The sequence below is a fragment of the Saccopteryx bilineata genome, chromosome 1 (genome assembly GCF_036850765.1).
Source record: "Saccopteryx bilineata isolate mSacBil1 chromosome 1, mSacBil1_pri_phased_curated, whole genome shotgun sequence".
Classification (NCBI taxonomy): Eukaryota; Metazoa; Chordata; class Mammalia; order Chiroptera; family Emballonuridae; genus Saccopteryx; species Saccopteryx bilineata.
The window spans coordinates 352864032-352871048 of record NC_089490.1 but is presented as its reverse complement, the minus strand read 5'-3'; the positions used below and the strand labels follow the sequence as shown (position 1 = coordinate 352871048).

General features: G+C 43.0%; 2 pseudogenes; both read left to right on the top strand.

Annotated features, from left to right (window-relative positions):
* Positions 1–852: 852 nt before the first annotated feature.
* Positions 853–3780, top strand: LOC136319641 (interferon-induced very large GTPase 1-like; annotated as a pseudogene).
* Positions 3781–3815: 35 nt separating this feature from the next.
* On the top strand, positions 3816–6503 carry LOC136319640 (interferon-induced very large GTPase 1-like; annotated as a pseudogene).
* Positions 6504–7017: the final 514 nt, after the last annotated feature.

Sequence of the window (7017 nt, the reverse complement as noted above, 5' to 3'; positions counted from 1 at the left end):
TGCTGGCTGATTGCTGAGCTCAGCCACTGAAAAATGCTCTGGTAGAATCTAGAGTCAGAGGTAATGCAGAAATAGAAAAGGTGGAGGGAATGACTCCCACCCCAGGTGTTAGTCTGTCCTGAAATTTTTCAAAGACCTCACTAGGGTATGTCCACTTGGAGTCTAGTGGGTATACCTTTAAAACCCAGATATTTTGTCTTCCCACAGTCCAGACAGTTTCTACTGAGTCTCCCATGAAGTGGAAGCAACAGATATAGTTTTGGGACAGTGCAGGGAAAGCTCCAGCCTCAATGTCAAACAACAGACACACTGCTATGCCTTGCTTCCTGGCCAAGGTGGCTTCTTCTTAGCAGGGCCCAATCTTCTTTGGGTGGGGCAAGAGAGATTCCTGAAGGTGGACCAGCTGCCTTCCCCTAGCGTGCAGTAAAAAGGATTACTCTACCCATGACAGATGGCAACTGCAGTATATGAGAATGATTCAGCACAAGGGTTTTGGTGGCCAGCACCCACCATGTCTCTTCCCAAGGTCTCCAACTTCACACTCTCCTCATGCAACTCTAGTCCTCTCAGCTTTCCCTCCATCAGAGCCCAGGAAAGTGGCTGTAAATGAGATTATCTGCACTAGCCCTTGAAGATGGTGCCTGCATCTCTGAGATCTTCTGGCTCCTTCTCACAGAGAGAAACCTTGCCTCTTCTCACTGCCAAATGCTCTCTGGGCACCTCTTTTAGTTCCTGGTGCTCTAACCTGGGAATTCTAGCCAGGGGCTTAATACCATCACCTTTCAGGGAAGACCTCGCCACAGCTGATATGCCCCTCCAGACCATCTGTTACTATCTTTTCTTTCCACAGCCATGAGCAGTAGAGTGCCCAAGTATGTTAAGTCCCTTCTCAGAAACAAAAGGATGCAAGAATTCCAAAAGATGCTGCACAAAGTGGGACTTGCAGTTGAGGTCTTGTTGTCCAAGCTGCATAAACACCTGGGGTGACCTGTGTACTGGAATTACAAAACCTAGGCAAAAGAGACTTCTGGAAGCTGAAATCTCAGGCACAAAATTTTTGGGAAGAAAGGGCCTTGGAGAAGCTCCTTAACTTGTCACAATCAAAGATATTTTCAGAGATACAAGAATCTGTGTTGAAAAAGATAAAGAAAAAAAAACTGAAGGAGGTAGAGGAAGTACTGCAGGAGCTAAGAGACATGCTGTCAGAAAGAAGGCAATCACAAAAAGAGACAGTAAGAGAAAAAGAAGCAGACTGAGGCAGGCAATGGAGATTTCCAAAAAGTATGGACTACCCCAAAAAAATCCCTAACAGAAGTCATTGAAAATATGCAAACACAACTCAACGTCATATATGCCACACAGTCTAATGGGCAAAACACTGCAGACAGAGATCTGGTGAGAAGAGAATCTGCATGGCAGGAACTATAGGTAATTTACAAAATCAGCTACCAAAAGGAGAGAAGGGCTACTAAGTGTCTCCAAGAAGTCCTTACTCTCTGGCACTGAGCAGTACACACAGATTTTAAAAAAAAAGAATTTTTACATCTTTCTCTCTCTCTCTCTCTCTCTCTCTCTCTCTCTCTCTCTCTCTCTCCAAAGACAGAGAGGGACAAATAGGGACAGACAGGAAAAGAGAAAGATTAGTAGCATCGACTCTCTGTTGGGGCACCTTAGTTCTTCATTGACTGCTTTCTCATATGTGCCTTGACTGAGGTGCACAAATGCACCCAGTAGAGCAAATGAGTCTTGCTCAAGCCAGCGACCTTGGGTTTCAGCCTGTGACCTTTGGGCTCAAGCCAGTTACCATGGGGTCATGTTTATCATCCCAAGCTCGAGCCAGCAACCCCGTGCTCAAGCTGATGAGCCCGTGCTCAAGCCAGATAAGCCTGTGCTCAAGCCGGCGACCTCGGGGTTTTGAACCTACGTCCTCTGCATCCCAGTCCAATGCTCTATCCACAGTGTCAGGTGGAATTTACATCTCAAGTAGAAGCCCTGATACCCAGACAATAGAGAAGCTGGGCTTCAGTATAACTGCCTCAGGCAAGGGTAGAGATTGTGGATCTAGCTTGAAAACTGTAGTCGACCACAGCAAATATTCAGAATCCAAAGAAACCCAACAATCACATGAGCACTCTTTTTACTGCTCTACCAAGTTCAGCTATGTCCCACTTCTTCCTGCCACTTTCCCATTGATCAGCTCTAGTTCTGGAAGGCTGCTGTCCAGGAACTGAAATGCACTGAAGACCTTCTGGGTCATCCTACAGACCAGGATAGACTTTGCTGAAGCACAGGACTGAAGGTTTCTTCCACAGGTTTGACTCTCATGCTAGCCAGGGCCCTCTGCACATGGGAAGAATATACTGGTGGAAAGCCATTTCAAAGGGTTTCCAAAGTGAACAGCTGGCAGAAGTAAAACAGCAGTCAGCAGGGTTCCTGAACACTCACATAAGGGGTAGCTACAGTGGCTTTGGAGTGAAAGTTGCTACTGATTTGGATGTGTCAAGCACTCATTCAAAAATGGCTGCCCAATGGACAACTTTCCAAAATATCCAAACCAAGGTCCAGTTATCTGTGAACCAGATAAGTGACCCACCAGATGTATTTTGCTTTTCCCAGTGGAAAGCTGGCCTAGTTACCAGTAATCAAACCTGGTGTGTCATTGACTGGGGCCTTCAGCTGGTGCCTATTTGGGACATCATCCTCTCCAGTCACAGAAATGATTTTAAGAACCCTCTTCAGGTAGCTAACTTACTGGACTGGCTTCACTGCCCAGATCCAGAATAGAAAAGAATTACTGAGTGTTGGACAAGAGGCTAGAGCTTTCCTAGAGGATGTGAAATCAAGGGACTATTAAGAACAGCTTAACAAGCTGATAAATTTCATGTACATGTCAAGTCAAAAAACATAGTTATGACACTTGGGTTAAAATATGCCTCACAGATGGGGTCTACAGAATTTTCTGGTAAACACAGTTAACTTTTTCAAGAAAATATCTTCCATCAATAAAACTAAATTTAATAAATCTCAGTTTCACATCCCTTTGGATCCTCACATCTACAGAATGAAAAACTTTCCCCAATTTATTCCATCAGGCAATGGATCTTCTGGTCAGAGTCAGAGCAAGAACACATCAACATCTCCCTGTTTTCTGAATTAATTAAAGTCTTACAGGAAGCCCAGGATGACCTCACAGAAGTGAAGGCCAAATCTGAGTCTTCAGAAACTGTGGAAGAAGCTCAAAGAAAGGCCACTTATGAGGTCAGCTTGTCTCTTGACTGCTTCTTAAATTACCTCCACATAACAGATCAGCCAGACACACAGCTCCTGTTACTTTTCATTGCAGCTGCTGCAGGATATCATGTGGTGAACAATACTTTTTAGGATCTCTGGGTTGTGATCAAGTAGACTTCTTATTGAGTGAAATGCAAACTGCCCAAGATAAATACCAGGAGCTCAAAACAATTTGTTCCTACAGAGCTCATGCATTCCTGGTGCTCACCAGTATTACAGCTACTGTTGGAGTTATAGCAGTTTCTCCAGAGGAGAAAACACAATGCTTGGCATTTATAAGGCATGACATGGGTCAATTTTTGTCAAAGGAAGTTGCACATATCCTCTCAAATCTGGAGCAGATCATGATTTGGAAAGCCTAGAAAAAGACTTGAGATTGCTCAGTGATGGTAATTATGAAGCCACCATCTCTTCATTGCAAATGGATTGCAATGTATTTTCCATGAAAGAAAACAACCCTATGAATTATATGATAATAAAAATAGCTAAAGGGAAGCCAGGGAGGATTCAGCCCTCCTAGAATTACTCCAGACACCCTCAACAAGCTATTTAAGGTTCCAGTTAAAGAAAAATATAAAGCCATCAAGCAAGAACATGAAAAATACTTTGATGTTAATTCAGACAGTGAAATACTTATTAAGTGGAAAGAAAACTTTGAAAATAAGCTAATAATTCTTAAAGAAGAACTTATATTAGAGATCAAAAGTAAAGCTAAAGGACATATTCATTACAAAAAAAATACCAAGAAATGCTGGAAAACAAAAAGACAGATTATGAAAAGGTATTATTAGGAAAAAGCTGAAATTGGGCCTTAACTCTAAGGGCAAAGAATTAAGTGAGAAAAAGCTATATCATAAAATCAATCAAGTTTGGGGAAAATGGATCTATGATGTGTCCTTAACTGTCCCTCCAATCACAAAGCCTAACATTGATGTGGATTCAGAACATTCTTTAGGATTATTTTTAAGAAAAGGCAGACATGGTGAACATACTGAAGAAACTTTCTAAAAATATATTTTAAATCAATTAAAAGGAACATGTCAAAATGAGCAAAACATTTCACATAATTATAAGGTCTTTAGAAGTACTTGATAAAAAGTCCATAAATAGGACTATTGACCACATTGTTTCAAGATTTACTGGAACTATAAAACATTCAGAGGCAACAGCATGATTAAAATCCAAGTTATTTCCATGAAATCTTGAGAATAATAGAAAAGGAGGTAAAATCTGCCCAAACAGATGAAAGATACACATTTACAAGTAAATATAAAATTGGCTTATGTTTGTGTTTATTCCAAAGAGCATCAGAAAAGTTTAAGAAAATGCATAAGGCATTCAAAAGAGCAAATAATCCTGTTAAGTATCTAGAAAGCAAGAAAGCTGATTTTTTCATGAGTTTTAAGATCTCTTCTCGAGCAATCTGAATCACAACATTTATTGACTTTCTGTGGAACAAACTCACTCCTGCTGTTTCTACCACTATTTCAGAGAAAATAACCCCTAAAATTGCTGAGGACATCAAGCTACCTGCACACATTCAATGGAAACAGGGTTAACCTGGAGAAACACATTCTTTTTTTTTTTTTTTTTTTTTTGCATTTTCTTTTCTGAAGCTGGAAACAGGGAGAGACAGTCAGATAGACTCCCGCATGCGCCCGACCGGGATCTACCCGGCACGCCCACCATGGGGCGACGCTCTGCCCACCAGGGGGCGATGCTCTGCCCATCCTGGGCGTCGCCATGTTGCGACCCTCCTGGGCGTCGCCATATTGCGACCAGAGCCACTCTAGCGCCTGGGGCAGAGGCCACAGAGCCATCCCCAGCGCCCGGGCCATCTCCGCTCCAATGGAGCCTCGGCTGCGGGAGGGGAAGAGAGAGACAGAGAGGAAGGCGCGGCGGAGGGGTGGAGAAGCAAATGGGCGCTTCTCCAATGTGCCCTGGCCGGGAATCGAACCCGGGTCCTCCGCACGCTAGGCCGACGCTCTACCGCTGAGCCAACCGGCCAGGGCAAGAAACACATTCTTATCTCTCTAAGAGGAAAAGAAATTTTGGTGATTACTGGGATTACCTGAATAATTCAGAATCAATTTTTAGAAATTACACTCAAAACCATATTAAAAGATATTATTCAGACCAAAAAAAATAAAAAAATACCAAGACTTTAAAAACAATAAGTTTAGATGACATCAAGAATGCCATCTTCGCCCTGGCCGGTTGGCTCAGTGGTAGAGCGTCGGCCGGGCGTGCGGAGGTCCCGGGTTGGATTCCCGGCCAGGGCACACAGGAGAAGCGCCCGTCTGCTTCTCCACCCCTCCCCCCCTCCTTCCTCTCTCTCTCTTCCCCTCCCGCAGTGGAGGCTCCATTGGAGCAAAGATGGCCCGGGCGCTGGAGATGGCTCCTTGGCCTTGGCCCCAGGCGCTAGAGTGGCTCTGGTCGCAAGGAGCGACGCCCGGGAGGGGCAGAGCATCACCCCTGGTGGGCGTGCCAGGTGGTTCCCAGTCAGGCACATGCGGGAGTCTGTGACTGTCTCTCCCCGTTTCCAGCTTCAAAAAAAAAAAAAAAAGAATGCCATCTTCTTAGCTATTTGTGAATCCACAGTGATAGCTAAAGATAAAAGCAGCAATGTGTATGGGTGGTTAAATTTGTTCTGTAATCACCTGAAGAGTAACCTGATCCTTCCACAGAAAGATCTGATAAGCATTGAACAGCAGGAAATAAAAGATACTGACTTTCTCAAAGAAGCCATAAGTAAAGCTTTGAATCCCACAATGAACACAGTAGAAAAGTGTCTGAGTATGCCTGTAGAAGCAATGGTTCCTGAAATCCAGAAAATGCTCTCTGAACACCTCTGTGGCTGCTGGAAACAGTGTCCTTTCTGTGGAGCAATTTGAACAAACACAATCCCTACACATGATAGAGACCACATTGTTCCTTTTCACCATACTCAGACTGTCAATGGAGGGACAGAGTACAAAAGAGAACTGTTTTCTGTAAGTCATTGATTACTGTACTAATTTGGTAGCAAGTGATTTTTCATTTATTTTCTTTAATGGTCATAAATTCCCATATAAGAACTATGGACAGACAGGAGAGGAATATGCTACATGGAGCTCATCACCCCAGACTCATCCACCCAGCCATACTGGAAATGGTTTTTCTGGCATTTCAGATCAAACCTAGGAAAAAAATATCAAACAATTTATACGTAGAGATAAAACCTCTGAAGCCTAGGCCAAAATCACAAAGCAAGATGTGCTTGATGATTTGAAAAACCAGTATTACTCAATAATCAAAAAAGACTACCAGAATCTGAGCAAGTCACAGAACCTGACCATCCTAAAAATACCATCTTTTCAAAATGAGAACCTTTATTACTTCTATTTTTTTTATTAAATTTAATGCAGTGACATTGATAAATCAGGGTACATATGTTGAGGGAAAATATCTCTAGATTATTTTGACATTTGATTGTGCTGTATACCCCTCGCCCAAAGTTAAATTGTCTTCTGTCATCTTCTATCTGGTTTTCTTTGTGCCCCTCCCCTCCCCTAACCCCTCTCTCCTTCTTCACCCCCTCCCCCCTCTCCCAACCTCCCGCCCCTGTTGCCATCACATTCTTGTTCATGTCTCTGAGTCTCATTTTTATGTCCCTTCTATGTATGGATTCATCTTAGGTTTTTTTTTTTTCTGATTTACTTATTTCACTCCGTATAATGTTGTCAA